This window comes from Gopherus flavomarginatus, chromosome 7, assembly GCF_025201925.1.
Source record: "Gopherus flavomarginatus isolate rGopFla2 chromosome 7, rGopFla2.mat.asm, whole genome shotgun sequence".
Taxonomy (NCBI): Eukaryota; Metazoa; Chordata; order Testudines; family Testudinidae; genus Gopherus; species Gopherus flavomarginatus.
The window spans coordinates 43,036,844-43,051,631 of NC_066623.1; the positions used below are offsets into that span (position 1 = coordinate 43,036,844).

Here is a 14,788-nt window from a genome sequence, read left to right on the forward strand (position 1 = left end):
GACCAATGGCATTTTCAAGTGCTAAAATAGCAAGCGCTGTTGGTCTCTCATTGGCCATCAGTGACTGAAGATACGGTTTAATGAGCCAGAGCTTCAAGGCGAGGGTGGCTCTGTCCACTGCCTTCCGTTGCGCTGCTGGGCACCAAGTCCCTGGCGGTTAATATGTGAAGCTGGGAGAAGAGAGTGGGGTGGCAAGCGGAGGTAGAACTTTTGCCACCAGGGTCTAGCTGTCTAACTTCCTCTTCGTACTGCTGGGCCCCCGTTGCCTTCAGGTAACACAGGAACTAAGGCAGGAATAGGGTGAGAAAGCAAGTAAAGCCGAGCAAGGAAGGCAAAAGTTAATCTTATCTTCATGGGCAGCTCGCAATGACGTCCTTTTTCTGTGCCACAGCTGACAACAACATCCCAGACAGAAAAGTAACAGGCCAAAAAGAAACCTAGCAGCTGCTGAAACAGTTCAGTTGGGAGCGTGCTAGACTAACAGGCTCTTCTGTACTCCTTTATGCACGGGCGGGATGTTTTCTGAGAGTGCAGCAGTTCCTTTAACTGCCACGAGTCCCTCATTTCAGGCTATGCAGCAGGAAAAGACAGCATGGGCTTCTGCACCGAGTTGGCCCACCTGACCTTTCATTCTTCTCTTGCTCTTTGTCAGCAAGGAGAAGAAAAAGAAGCTCTCCCTCAAGCTGGAGTCACACGGGTGAGGTAAGGACGACTTCCTGAGTGCTGGCTCCAGTCCTCTGCCCTGCCAGCTGACCTATCGAGGGGCTACCACCACATTCTCTAGATTTGTCCATCAGTCTGTGCCAGAGTGAGCAACAACCCAGTAGGTGGAGTTTCTGTAGTGTAGTGGTTATCACATTTGCCTAACACGCAAAAGGTCCTTGGTTCAAAACCAGGCAGAAACATGCTGGCTTCCTTTTCCCAGATCCCCTTGTTATTCAGAAAGGGCACTCCTCCTATTGGCCTGTCCCAGAGATAACTCCAACCCCTGCATGACAGAGGATGCTGACAGCAGTGGAGAAAGCACCTTGGTGTCAGGCTGGAGAACCTAGAGTAGTTAGGCCAGTCACCATTTGCAGGCTTGTGGCTTGGCCACCTCTGCTGTTGGAGGTTGGCCTATAGAGGCGCTCACTTCCTGCTGGGCTCCTTTGCGTGACTGGCCAAAGGAGGAAGTGAGGCAGGAATGTGGCAATAGAGGAAAGTTGAGCTGAGGAAGGCAGGGAAGAAGCTGTGCGGCTAAGTGGGGTTAGTAGAGCACCCCCTTCATTCTGCAAAGCCTGGGGAGGTGTGGTTGGCTGCTGGGAGGTAGAATCTTGTGCCTGCCTCTTGGCTTCCCAGGAGTGGCTACTTGCAGCCCAGGAGAAGAAGGGAGGTTCTGGGTGAAAGGAAAACAAGCAAAGCTGAGTCCAAGTGGAGAATGGCGGCTCCTTTATGGCCAACCTGGGGGCATGACTGATGGTTTTAGAGGTGGAGGCTGGGCTGGCTGTGAGCAACTGGGATCCAGTAAACCCCCACCTGCCCTTCTGAGGGCTGAACCCATGGAGGTGCGGTTGGCTGCTGGGAGACAGACCCCTGTGGCTGCCTGTTGGCATCCCAGGGATGGCTACTTGCAGCCCAGGAGAAGTGGGGTTCTGGGGGGAAGGAAAAGCAGCAATGGTGAGGCTGAGTGGGCTCCTTTCTGGCCGAGATGGTGGACTGTGGTGAGTCTGGGAGTTGCCTGTAAGCCATAAGTGGACGTAGTGCAGTGAAAACTGCTGCTCCATTCTGGCCGACCTGGGGGCGCCATGGATGACTTGGGAGTGGGGGCAGGGCGCTGGCTGTGAGCAAATGGGATCCAGGAAGCCCCAGCCTGCCCCTCCAGGGGCCGAGTCTTCTTCTCTCCTGCCATGGGGAGCCCGACCTTAAGCCTGCCCAGCATGTGCAGCAGCTCGAGCATTAAGCCTTCCTGTGTACATAACTGAACTATGCCCTAGTGTTATAAGGTGTAAAGTTTAGACTGTGAATTTATCTTTAATTTCCATGGTAATTTACTTTGATCTTTGATTCCTACCACTTATAATCCTTAAAACTCCATCTTTCTGTAGTTAATAAATCTGTTTTATGCTCTACTTAAACTGGTGTATTTTGCTTGAAGTTCTTGGGAAATCTCAGCTCCATTACAAGGCTGGTTCATGTACTATTCACAGTGAGGGAGGGGTGGACCCTGTGTAATAAACTCACACTGATCAGGCTTCTGATTAAGGCAAGATGGTATGATCCAGGGGTGCAAGGCTGCAGAGCTGTAGGGGGGGCGACTTTCTATCATTAGTGTTATGAGTGGCTGCAGAAGCATTCATGTAATTCAGTTGGCTGTGTCCCTACCTACGGATGTCTGTGTAAGTGCAATATCTGCCAGAGATTCACAGCTTGTCTCAGCATCACATGTGTGAGAGGGAGCCCAGGTGGTGGGACAAAGGGCTCAGGGGTCCCACTGTTCAGTTGCATCCCATAGATCCCATCACAGACTTTCAACAACCACAGCGGGTGCTCACTGAGACAGAGAGAGAGATGCCAAAATAGTGATCTCCAGTGCCAGCAGACATCAAACTATCAGAAATTCTATGAATAGAGAAGACCCTGCTAGTGGAAAATGCCTTTGAAAAAGGCCCTTCTGTCCCCAGCTGTGGTCGTACAGTGCTCAGTGCTCTGCGTTGTGGCCTCAAGATTCATGGATGCAAGTTGAGTTACGATGACCTTTTCCTTGTCTCCACATTTCTTAGGTGCCTCTTCCAACACTTGTCAGAAAAAATGACCGGTTTCTTTTGGAAGCATTTGCACTGCAAGGCAGAGGCAGTCTTCTCTGCTTCTTCAAAAGATTGACCAAAAAGTGGGAGGAGTGGACAGATTTGGCAACGCACCACTGGGTGCTGCATCTCTAACCTCTACTTTACCTGGCAAGTGCCTCTGGGACTTTTCTCCCAGCTGCTCCATTTTTCATCAGTGACAATCAAAAGGAAGATGACATGACATCTGTGTGTGGACATCCCCAGAGAATCACAAGGACGTGTGGTGCAGGCTTTTGTGTTGCAGCAATTGCAGTCAAAGCAACCACCATGCCAATGACAGTCACAGCAGCCTTTTCATCAACTCGAGGCTTGTGATTTGATTCTTTCCAATGTTTCTCTCCAAAGAAGCCTTTTCCTTAGCAAGCAATGACTTGGATACCAAGGGAGGTCTCTTCTGTTTCCTAGAAAGACACAGGAAAATTTGAGCAGAGGAGACAAAACCTGTAGAACAAGCTACTACTGGGAGTTGAACCCAAAATCTCCTGTTTACTAGACAGGTGCTTTAGCCATCCAAGCCATGGTGCCTGCCTTGAAAAAAATATTTGCAGCTGTTCCCTTTGATGGTCCAGGACAACACCTGCAAATTCCAAACTACAGACATTCCCCATTTCCCTCAAGACTTGCACGGAAGAACTGGCAGGCCAAGCCAGGATCTTCTGGTTACTAGGAAGACACTTCAGCCAGCTCTTCCCAAAGATCACTATCTAAAGACCTTTAAACAGCCTCTGTAGATGTTTACTGACAAAGAGATGCCAAAATAGAGTTCTCCACTGCCTGCAGCCATCACACTACCAGGAGTTCTGCGCACAGAGAGGCCCCTGCTGGTGGAAAAGGCTTTGGTAGAGACTCTTCTGACACCAGCCTGTGCTCATATACTGTTTAGCACTTTGTGTTGTGACTTCAGCATCCACAGATGCCAGTTGAGTTGGGGGACATTTTTGCTGTCTACACATTTGTCTAATGGCTCCTTTCAACACTTGCCACCAAAAAGACTTGTTTCTTTTGCAAGCAATGTGCAGCTAGGCAAAGGCAGTCTTCTCCATTTCCTCAGAAGATCACCAAGCTGTGGGGAGAGAAGACACATTCAGCCAAGCTGGATGCTGAATCTCCTCTTTGTTCAGCAGGTGTCTGTGAAGGACATAAATCTCCACCATGTAGAGGGCAAGAATAGGAGTTTATTACACACAGAACTGGCAGAGTGTCACCTTGCTTATTAGGCTCAGAGACACTGTTAATTGATTACAATAGAATATATAGATTTTCCATGGGTGGGGGAAAGAGACGGGGTAGGGAGTTCCAAGCTCTGGGATAGGTTTTGCAGCAAGACATGATAAGCACAGTAGCCAAAGGTTAACAGGTTACATAATGTCTCCACCCATGGTCTCAAGTTAGCAAGTTAACATTTCATGACTACTTGGATAAAATGTTATTAGTATAAAATATCTATGCTGAATTCTGATTTGAGGTCCATAGGAAAGGAGCAACTCCTTTGATTGTCCTCCAGGTACATTCCTAGGGTTTAAAGCAAAGAAACAGTGAAAGTATATGGCAATAAAGATTGTTTTCTGTGTGTCTTAAGGCAAGGCATTGGTCCCTGGGAAGGGAGGTGGAAGGATGCCATATCTTATATTGACATCTGCCAACTTTTCATAAACTCAAGGTTGGATCTCTGGGAAGAACGTCTCCCTACAGAAGAGACTTACACAATAGGAACAGGGATTCTTTGTTCAATCTGCAACTCTGAATAAGATACAATTCTTTAGTTCTTAGCTCCAACACCTGGCAATTTGCTGACCAAGCCTATCTTAGCAAGCAAGGATTTCTGTTTACCCAGCTTTCTTTTAGTTGGTCACTATTTGCTAGGCTTCTGGTCCCTTGATTATACTCTGGACTTTGGGTCTGGAAAAGAGGTGGCACAATCCATAGACCAGGTTGTTATATAATATGCACATGAATTTTAACGCTTCACATACATTAATGGCAAAGTTCTTGGTTCAGGCTTGTAGCAGTGATGGAATAAACTGCAGGTTCAAATCAAGTCTCTGGAGTCCATCCACTGCTGGGATGGGTCATTCAGTCCCTTGTACAGAGCTTCAGTTTGTAGCAAAGTCCCTTCAGAGGTATGAAGCAGGACTGAAGACAAGATGGAGACGAGGCATCAGCCTTTTAGAGTCTCTTGCCATGTGGTCTTTGTTTTCTTTGTCCCAAGGACACTCTATCCAGCACGTGGCACAGAAAAACCTTTGAGTTTTGTCCATAGGTAGGTCCCTGCATACCTTGCTGAGCCACAAGGCATATCTACCTTCTCTCAATGGGTTGATTGTAGAGCTGATGGTCCTTAATGGGCCATCAAGCAAGCTAGGCAGAACTGACACCAACTTGTCTGGCTGGGGTGTTCCTCGGAAGCATAGCACAAGTTTGAATACAGACAGCATAGAGCCAATATTCATAAAGTCAACTACAAAAATGATACACATCTAGAGATAGCATCATTATAATCAGCCAATCAGAACCTCTCCATAGACCCCTTTCACAACAACCTTTCTATAATAATGGCTGCAAATATAGAACAGTGGTCACAATGGTGATCTATAAAGTTACAGATTATGTCAATAACATCACAGGAGGTGACACGGCATCAGTGAAACTGATATTGGAATACTGTCTCCAGTTTTGGTGTCCTCATTTGAAAAAGATACTGTGAAATTGGAGCTGGGGCAGCAAAAAGCCACCAAAATGTTCTGAGGGCTGGAGAAAAATGCCTTCTAGTGAGCTATTGAAAGAGCTCCATCTGTTTAGCTTATCAAAAGAAGATTGAAAGGTGACTTCACTGAAGTGTTGAAGTGCCTTAATGGAGAGAAAAGATTGGGTATTAAAGGGCTCTTGAATGGAACAGAGAAAGACATAACAAGACCCAATGATTGGAAGGTGAAAAGAGACAAATTCATATTACAACTAAGCCCCAAATAGTCAACAGCGAAGATGATTCACCACAGGAACAAGCTACCAAGGAAAGTGGTGGAATCTCCATCCCCTGAAGTCATTCAATGAAAACTGGATGCCTTTCCCCCAGAAGTAGCTATTGTGTCATGCAGGAGGCCTGTGATATGCAGGGGGTCAGATTAGATGCTGTAATGGTCTCTTCTGGCCAGAAAGTAGACTAATTTTACAGATACTAGTTTTCGGAAAAACTGAGTGTCGCATTGGGAGCAGCATCTGAAGTTTTACTGTCTAGCCAGCTTACTGCCTAGAACGAACGCTCCTTGAGTGGGGTGACCACAGGGAGTAGCTCAAACCTCCAAAGGGCCTGGCCAGGGAAATTGATGCTAGCCTTGGTACATGGACGCACACCGCCGAATTAATGTGCTTAGTATGGGCCTGTGTCCTAGACTTTATACAATTTCCAGAGCGTTGCACTGTGGGTAACTGTCCCATAGTTCCCGCAGTCTCCCCTGCCCATTGGAATTCTGGGTTGAGATCTCAATGCCTGATGGGGCAAAAATGGTGTCATGAGTGAGTCTGGGTTAATGTCATCACTCAATCCTCCCTCCATGAAAACAACAGCAGACAATCATTTTGCGCCCTTTTCCCTGGATTGCCCAGCCAGACGCCATAGCACAGCAACCATGGAGCCCGTTCAGTCTTTTTTCACTGTCACCGTATGTCTTCTTTATAGTGCTGACAGACGTGGTATTGCAGTGCTACACAGCAGCATCCCCTTGCTTTTTGCAAGTTAGCAAAGATGGTTACCATCCCTACTGTACCGTCTGCTGCTTTGCAAGTTGACAATGACAGTTACCAGTTATACTGCACCATCTGCTGCTGTCATGGGTGCTCCTGGCTGGCCTCGATGGGGTCGGCCATGGGCTTATGGACAAAAATAGGAATGACTCCCCAGGTCATTCTCTTCTTTATGTTTTGTCTAATGGAGAGTCAGTTCTGCCTAGATTATCAGGCAAGCCTACTAAAGAACCAGAGGGGCATACGAGCGCTCCGGGTCACAGCCCTAGAGATCCTGCAGAAATGATGCGCTGCATGCCATTCTAGTGGGTGCCCCTGCAATAACCCTACCCATTGCTTCCCTCCTTCCCTACCCCTCCTGGGCTACCATGGCAGTTATCCTCCCATTTGTGTGATGAAGTAATAAAGAATGCAGGAATTTGAAAAAACACTGACTTTATTGCTTCTGCAAGCAGGGATCAAAGCGGGGAGGAGAGCGCAGCCTCCAGCTGCTATGAATGAACCTGGGAGTCATTCCCATCTTTGTCCAGGCACCCCGGCCGACCTCACCGAGGCCAGTCAGGAGCACTCACGGGACGACGATGATGGATACCTGTCCTACTGTACCATCTGCCGTCCGCAAGGGAAGGGAAGGGGATGCTGCTGTGTAGTGTTCCAGCACCACATCTGCCAGCAGCATCCAGTAGACATACAGTGACACTGAAAAAAGGTGAGAGAGGATTTTTTTCCCTTTGCTTTCATGGGGGCAGGAGGCGGGGGAACGACATATACTCTGAACAACCCGCGACAATGTTTTTGACCCTTCAGGCTTTGGGAACTCAGCCAAGAATTCAAATGGTTTTTGGAGAGTGCGGGAACTGTGGGATAGCTACAATCCTCAGTCGCCCCTCCCTCCATGAGCGTCCATTTCATTCTTTGACTTTCTAGTACGCTTGTCTCAGTTCCTTAAGTTTCAGCACTGCCTTGAGACCCTATTGTGGCCTCTGTCCATCATAGCCTTGGAGATTTTTTCAAATGTTTTGGTATTTCGTCTTTTGGAACGGAGTTCTGATAAAACAGATTCATCTCCCCATACAGAGATCAGCTTCAGTATCTCCCGAACAGTCCATGCTGGAGCTCTTTTTTGATTCTGGGACTGCATAGTCACCTGTGCTGATCAGCGCTCCACGCTGGGCAAACAGGAAATGAAATTCAAAAGTTCACGGGGCTTTTCTTGTCTACCTGGCCAGTGCATCCGAGTTCAGATTGCTGTCCAGAGCAGTCACAATGGTGCACTGTGGGATAGCGCCCAGAGACCAATACCGTCAAATTGCAGCCACACTAACCCTAATCTGACATGGCAATACTGATTTCAGCACTACTCGTCATCAAGGAGGAGTACAGATACCGGTATTAAGAGCCCTTTATATCAATATAAAGGGCTTCTTTGTGTGGACGGATGCAGGGTTAATGTGACATAAACTCGTAGTGTTGACCAGGCCAGAGAGAGCAGCAGGTTTCCCCTTTTGTTTCCTGCTTTCGTTTCCTTGACTAGTTTCTCCTCTGCACCAACTTGCTGTATTTGTTTGTGAGTGTGACTAGCTCAGTTGGTAAAGTATCAGATTTTTAATCTGAGGGTTCAAGTCCCTGGTCAGGTAATAAACTACTCATTATATCTTAAAAATCTGTCTTTCTGGAGTCTTCTTTGATGTTTTTTCTCTTCAGGATTTTGCCTTTTCTAAGAAGGGCCTTTGTGTGGGGGGGATTGAAGGAGCAACTTCCTGACAGCCCCTCTGTCCTTGCAGGCTGGAGGAATAAAGGCCTCTGGGCATATAGCATGTTCCTCCCCTGCACGCACACACACAAAATATCCCTATGGAATTAGAATCACCTGCTGCCTTCCCCTGTTCTGCTGGATACCCAAATGAGGATACTCTTCAGCCTAAACCCATGTTCCCTCTTTGCCCAGTGCCCCTCAGTCCCAACCCTCAGTCCCTCCTATGCTCACTGCTCCTCACTCCCAACCAGAGCCTGCTCCTCTTCACCCTTCTCCTCTGTCCCAACCCACAACCCCCTCCTATTCCCAGTGCCCCTCAATCTCAAGCCACAGCTTCTTCCTTCCCCCCAGCAGCAGGTGCTTCAGACCCCCTCAGGAAGATTTTCTTGCAAGGTTTCGTGTATGAGTCTTCATGTGGATTTTACAGTATGTTGGAAAAATGTTGGGTTGCTTAACAAAAAGATCACTTTTGGCTGGTGTTGGATTCCCAGTCTCCTTGTTATTGGGACAGGAGAAATAAAGGGTTGTTGTCCTTGTTGTGTGAATCGAGGGCAGCAGAACTGTGCTTGGCAGACCCAGATGGAGGGACTCACCCTCAATTCAATAGCACTTGCTAGGCAGGGGACATTGGTTCCAAAGCCAAGTGGGCTGGGGCCTGAGTCCTCATGCTAAAATTTATGTGTTAGACCAACTTTAGGACAGGGTGGCTGTGGAGGGGTGAGTGAGTCCCTAGACAACATAGTGAGTACGGTGCCTTCTTATTTTCCCCCTTTTCCACCCAGGATGGCAGATGAACTCTACAGAGGCACCTCTGGGCTTGCACTGACTAAGGACAACAGCTGTGAGTGGGGTGCAGAGAGGAGATGGCTCATGTTAAATGACTTTTGGTTGCTGGACTTACGAACCTTAGGGAGAAGGACACTGCCCAGCTTATTTGTGGGTGGGTCTTTTCCTCATAGTTTAGGTTTATGTGTTGGGGCTGCTGACATGACTTCTGCTAACCCTGGGCTTGCATTGCAATGTAGACGTACCCTGAGAGTGCAGCTATACTGAGATAAAATCCCTGTGGCCTGGCTGGCCTGGATGATCTGATTTGGGCTCCTGGGGCTCAGGTTGTGAGGCTAAAAACTGCAGTGTAGACATTTGGGCTGAGACTGGAGCCGAGGCTCGGAGACCCTCACCCCTTGTGGAATCTCAGAGGCTGGGCTCAAGCCCAAGTGTCTACACTGTAATTTTATTACCCTGTCGCACAAGCCCCACAAGCCTGAATCAGCTGACCCAGGGTTTGAGAATAGTGACTTGGGTGTGCTAATGGCAGTGTAGACATAATGCTAGGCTATGTCCACACTGCAATGAAACATCCAGGGCTGCCCCATGCCAGCTCCGGCTCCTGGGGCTTGGGCCGTGGGGTGGTAAATTTGCAGTGTAGACATCTCAGCTCAGGCTCAATACCGGGGTCTGGGACCCCACAAGGTTGAGAGGGAGTTTAGCAAGCAAAAAAGGTAAAATGGCAGTGGAGTATTACCGTGGACTCAGTGGCATTTCTCCATTGGTCTGTCTGATGTGGGGCAGGGACAATAACACGTCCTGCTGCTTTTGTTGTTTCAAAGGGCGGTTTAGGATTTTCATTCTCAGACACTGGGCACAAAGCAGGACTCAACCCTCAATGCAAATTAAATGAGCTGCCCACAGATTCTGGCAGCCACAATGAGCATTTGGTGCGAGAGCTCAGACCTGCCCCTGTCTCAGAGGGAGGGGGTCAGCTGCGAGGGGACTGGACCACTGTCCTATCAGCTCTTATCTCCCAAACTTTCAATAACTCTATTATCAGTGGCTCTGAGCATAATTTAAACCATAAGAAAAACCACACTGGGCTAGGCCGAAGGCCCATCTAGCTCTGAATCTTGTCTTCTGACAGTAGCCAATACAATGTACCCCAAAAGCCACTCCCCTAGGGACCTGAACCCAGGATCTCCTGCTTACAAGGCAAGTGCTTTAGCCAGCTAAGCCATGGTGCTTGCATCTGGTTAAAATACAGTGTCTGACCACCTTCGGTCTGCAGCTCGTGGCTGGTGTACACACTGCAATGCCACATCTGGTGACAAAACTGCCCTGTTTTGGTGACAAAATAAAACCACTTCGATGAGAGGCCTAGAGTTTTTTGCAGCAAACTTAAAGGGACAGAGTGCCAGTGTAGATGCTGCCGTTCATTATATAACCATAACTGGCCTCCTCCAGTATTCCATAATGCCTGCCGTGAACTTGCCTGCCCTGCATTCTGCTACAGAGCCATGGGACCCTCCCCTTTCATAGCTCCAGGAAGTTCTGACAGCTAAGCCTGCTGCTCTGCTCCGGCAGCCAGGAGCAAATCTCTGCCATGGATGCTGCTCTCTCCCGCCCTGCAAACACAGAGCAGGTGGCAGGAGCTTCCTTACAGTGGGGGCGGTGGGGCATTGGCATCTGAACTGTGACAACCCCATGATACCCCTTCCTTCGAGGAGGCTCTTACCTTCTAAACAGGGACGGCTGTTTTCTAGTAAAATCACTACAAGGGAAGGAGAAAACTCAAAAGAGGTTCTTCCTGGCACTCACGTCCGTGAACCCAAATACTCTCTCAGTCCTCAAAGAGAGACCTGGAGAAGGAGACTTGCTGAAGCAAAGCCCCAAGGATCTCTTAGGTTTCCCTGGCCCCTCACCCCTGTCCTGCCTGGCTGATGTCAGCATCTCTCTGTGAGGTCACCACTTCCCCACCACCTTGGACCAATAGTCTGAGGTCCTGCAAAAGGCCTTTGTGATGTCACTGTCACACCCCTCCCTTGCTGTGCCAATGTCCTGCCCCTGGCCTGGACCTTTGGAGGTTTGAGCTACTCCCTGTGGATCAACCCACTCAAGGAGTGTTCGTTCTAGGCAGCAAGCCAGCTAGACAGGAAAACATCAGACGCTGCTCCCAATGCTACACTCTGTTTTTCAGAAATTAGTCAACTTTATGGCCGGAAGAGACCATTAGAGCATCTAATCTGACCCCCTGAATATCACAGGCCTCCTGTGTGACACAAGAGCTACTTTGGGGGCAAAAACATTCCAGAAAGGCATCTAGTCTTCATTAAATGACATCAGGAGTTGGCGAATCCACCACTTTCCTTGGTAGCTTGTTCCTGTGATGAATCATCCTCACTGCTGAATTTTTGCACCCTATTTGTAATATGAATTTCTCTTTTCACTTTTCGGCCATTGGGTCTTGTTATGCCTTTCTCTGCTCGATTAAAGAGAACTTTAATACCCAGTCTTTTCTCTCCCTGAAGGCACTTCAACACTTCAGTGAAGTCACCTTTCAATCTTCTTTTGATAAGCTAAACAGGTTGAGCTCTTTCACTACTCACTAGAAGGCATTTTTCTCCAGCCCTCAGAACATTTGGTGGCTCTTTGCTGCCCCAGCAGAGCAGTTTGCAGGGACCACTGTAGTGGTTCATGGAATGGCTGGTGGAGTGGAGCGGCTCAGACTCCCTGCTTGCAAGAGGGGAAGTATTGCCTCCTAGAAGCACCCAGGGGGGTGATGCGTAATTGTCCCAGGTCACTGGGTGGGGGCTCGAGCCAGTTTGGTATTGTTTTATTGAAGCAGAACCCCTAGATACTGAACCCAGCCCTTGTTTCTGCCAACTCAGAGGGGCAGAAGAGTTACAGGAATTTATCACACAACCCTCCCTGTTCCCATTTGGAGAATCTAGGGAAGGGGGAGTCATTCCTCACCTGTGCTCCTAGAAGAACTGCAAGGACACCTTACTGCCAGCTACTCACTCCTGGATTCATCCTCAGCTCCTGGGATCTTTCTGCTCCAAAGGCTCCAGAGGCCTGGGGTTGGGAGGGCGTCACTGCACAGTCTGAAACACAAGGGAGGATCCTGGAATTGAAGGAAGGAGCAAAAAATGGAGAGGAAATAAATAGAGAGAAAACGCCTCATCTCTCTCCCCTCCCCGTTCCAGGCAAGAAATGTTACCAAGGATCAGCGTTAGGGGAAATGGTGTCCTGGGTAATACTTAGACTTTGGCACTTCCCCATCGCCCCTAGACGATCCCCCTCTCCCTTTACCCCCTAGCTCCGGCACTCCCAACCCTTGTACCTCCTTCACCCCAACTCCTGCCCCCTCCTGTGCCCTAACCCCTACACTGTGTCCCCTTTGCCCTTAACTCCCATACTCCCCTCTTGTGCCACCAACCACTGCCCCCTCCTGAACCCCCTTGACCCCTAATCCCTGCACCCCTTCCTGTGCCACCAGCCACTGACCCCTCCTGAATTCCCTTCGTCCCTAACCCCTGCACCCCCTCCTGTGCCACCAGCCACTGCCCCTCTCCTGCACCCCCTTCACCCCAACCCCTTTCCCCGCTCTTTTGTCCCCAACCCCTGCGCCCCCTCCTGCACCCATGTGCGGACAGTGATCTGTGTGCATGGAGCAGCTAGCATTGCTCCTCCCTGGGATGCTGCTCCTCCGGGTACCTCTAGGGGCTGTGGGGGTGGTTAGATGAGAAGTGACGTCATCCGAGCTCCCTGCATCCAGGTCACTTTCCTCAGCTGGGCTGCATAACGGGAGGGCAGAGAACAGCAGCTTCTGATGCTCCCCTCACAGCACAGCCCAGATGGGGAAAGTGACCAGGACTCATGGAGCACATAGTGTTACTCCTCACTCCCCCCAACCCTCTGTGGGCCCATGGAGGAGCATTGGGGCAGGGGAGAGCAGTGAGCACCTTTGCACTGCCACACGGTGCCCTTTGACCCCCTGGAGCCTTGGGTGGCTGCTGGGGGCCCCACCCCTAGTGCCGGCCAGGCTCCCCAGCGCAAGCAGCAGAAAACACAGGGAGACTCGCCCCACACTGAGTAGCGGTAGCCTGGGCGGCACATAATGGAGGTCGAGGGGGCTCAGTCTCCCCAAACCTTGCATCACCAAGGGGACAGTGGGGCCCATGACTGGGACCCCGGCCAAATTAGGCCACCCTGAAAAAGTCTCCCCTATGTCAGCCCCAGGGCTGGAGGAGATCCCACTCCCTGCTACAGCCCAGGGACTGCAGCAGGGGTACGGAGCTTCTCTGGTCTCAGGGCCGCAGCGGGGCAGGGGTAAAGGAGTGACAGGGTGGGGCTGGTGGGGAAAGGGGTGGAACAGAGTTGATAGTGGATGGGGCTATGGGTGGAAGGGGGCAGAGCCACAGACAGAAGGGGGTGCATGGTTCTGGTGCTGGGGCCCCCACACTTGTTCTCCCTTTCCCTGGGCTTTGGCATCACTAGCCGCTGCTTAGCGAGTAGGGTTCAGTGGTCCCCATAATGTGGGGTATGACTCCTAGGGAGACACAAAGGAAAATTCATGGGGGCATCTCAGGGCCTGAGTCAGCCCCCATGGAGGGCAGGGAGGAAGCACCACTCAGCCCCACTCTGTACCAGCTCTTCCCCATCCCCACCCTCAGTTTGGGCCTCTGGCTCCCAGCCCAGCGATGACCCCGTTGCCCCTGTCCGCACCCCTCTCCCCAGCAAGCAACAGCCCCACTCCCAGCCCTGCTTCTCGACCGTGGCTTCCGAGGGGCCACAGCCATGGCTAAGAGGGCACAATGTGAAATATTTGGGGACCACCGTTTTAGCGTGATGTCCTCAATCCTTCTCTGCAGTCCAATAAAAGCTATTCCTCACCCATCTACCCCTCCATCAGGATGGACTAGGTCTGTTCTGCTGCCCTTCACTCATACAGGAAGGAGAATAACATTTTATTCTACTCAATCCTAAAGTGATTTGTAAACCAAGACGGTCCCAAACTGGTCATTTTGGGGAAGCGGCCCCATCATGCTGCATAGCTAGGCAGAGTAGGTGTATCTATGCAAACACGGTCTGTCCCTGAAGTCTTTCCCCAGCTCCTCACTAGATGTGAGGGGGGAGCTCATTCAGACCCTGCTTACGCTTAGTATTTAAAAACTCCTTATTGTCCCTATCTCTGTCGGCCTTAGATTTCTCCTCCTGTCCCTTTTGTTACAGCTCAGCTGAGGTGGCCCAGTGGTTAAGGTGATGGACTGCTAATCCATTGTGCTCTGCATGCATGGGTTCAAATCCCATTTTCACTAGATGCATTTTGTCTTGACTCTTCCTTTATAGACAACCATCTCCCCACTTGGTACAATAACAGACACAACAATGTTGCTTCTTGCAAACAGAAACCTTCTCAGAAACTCCAACACCCCCCCCCCCCGGCTTTAAATAAAATGTCTAAATCCCAGATTTCTAAAAAATGTCTCTAGTTCTGTATTTCGTAGTTTTTATCTTAAAAGCTAATGTTTCCTCAAACTGAATAAGGCAACGCTTCAAAGGAAAATGTTAGAAATGGTAGTGGAGAAATAGGAAAGGAAAAAGCCCCTTTTCTCAGGAGATACAAACTCGACTCCCTCATGTCTCTATCACCAGTGGATTTTGCCTCCCTCCTTCTGAGGTGTAAATA

General features: G+C 49.7%; 2 non-coding genes across 2 annotated transcripts; both read left to right on the top strand.

Moving 5' to 3' along the window:
* Positions 1-832: 832 nt before the first annotated feature.
* Positions 833-905, top strand: TRNAV-AAC (transfer RNA valine (anticodon AAC)). The gene has a single exon. It is a non-coding gene; the product is annotated as a tRNA-Val (tRNA).
* A 13,430-nt stretch (positions 906-14,335) lies between these two features.
* TRNAS-GCU (transfer RNA serine (anticodon GCU)) lies at positions 14,336-14,423 on the top strand. The gene has a single exon. It is a non-coding gene; the product is annotated as a tRNA-Ser (tRNA).
* Positions 14,424-14,788: the final 365 nt, after the last annotated feature.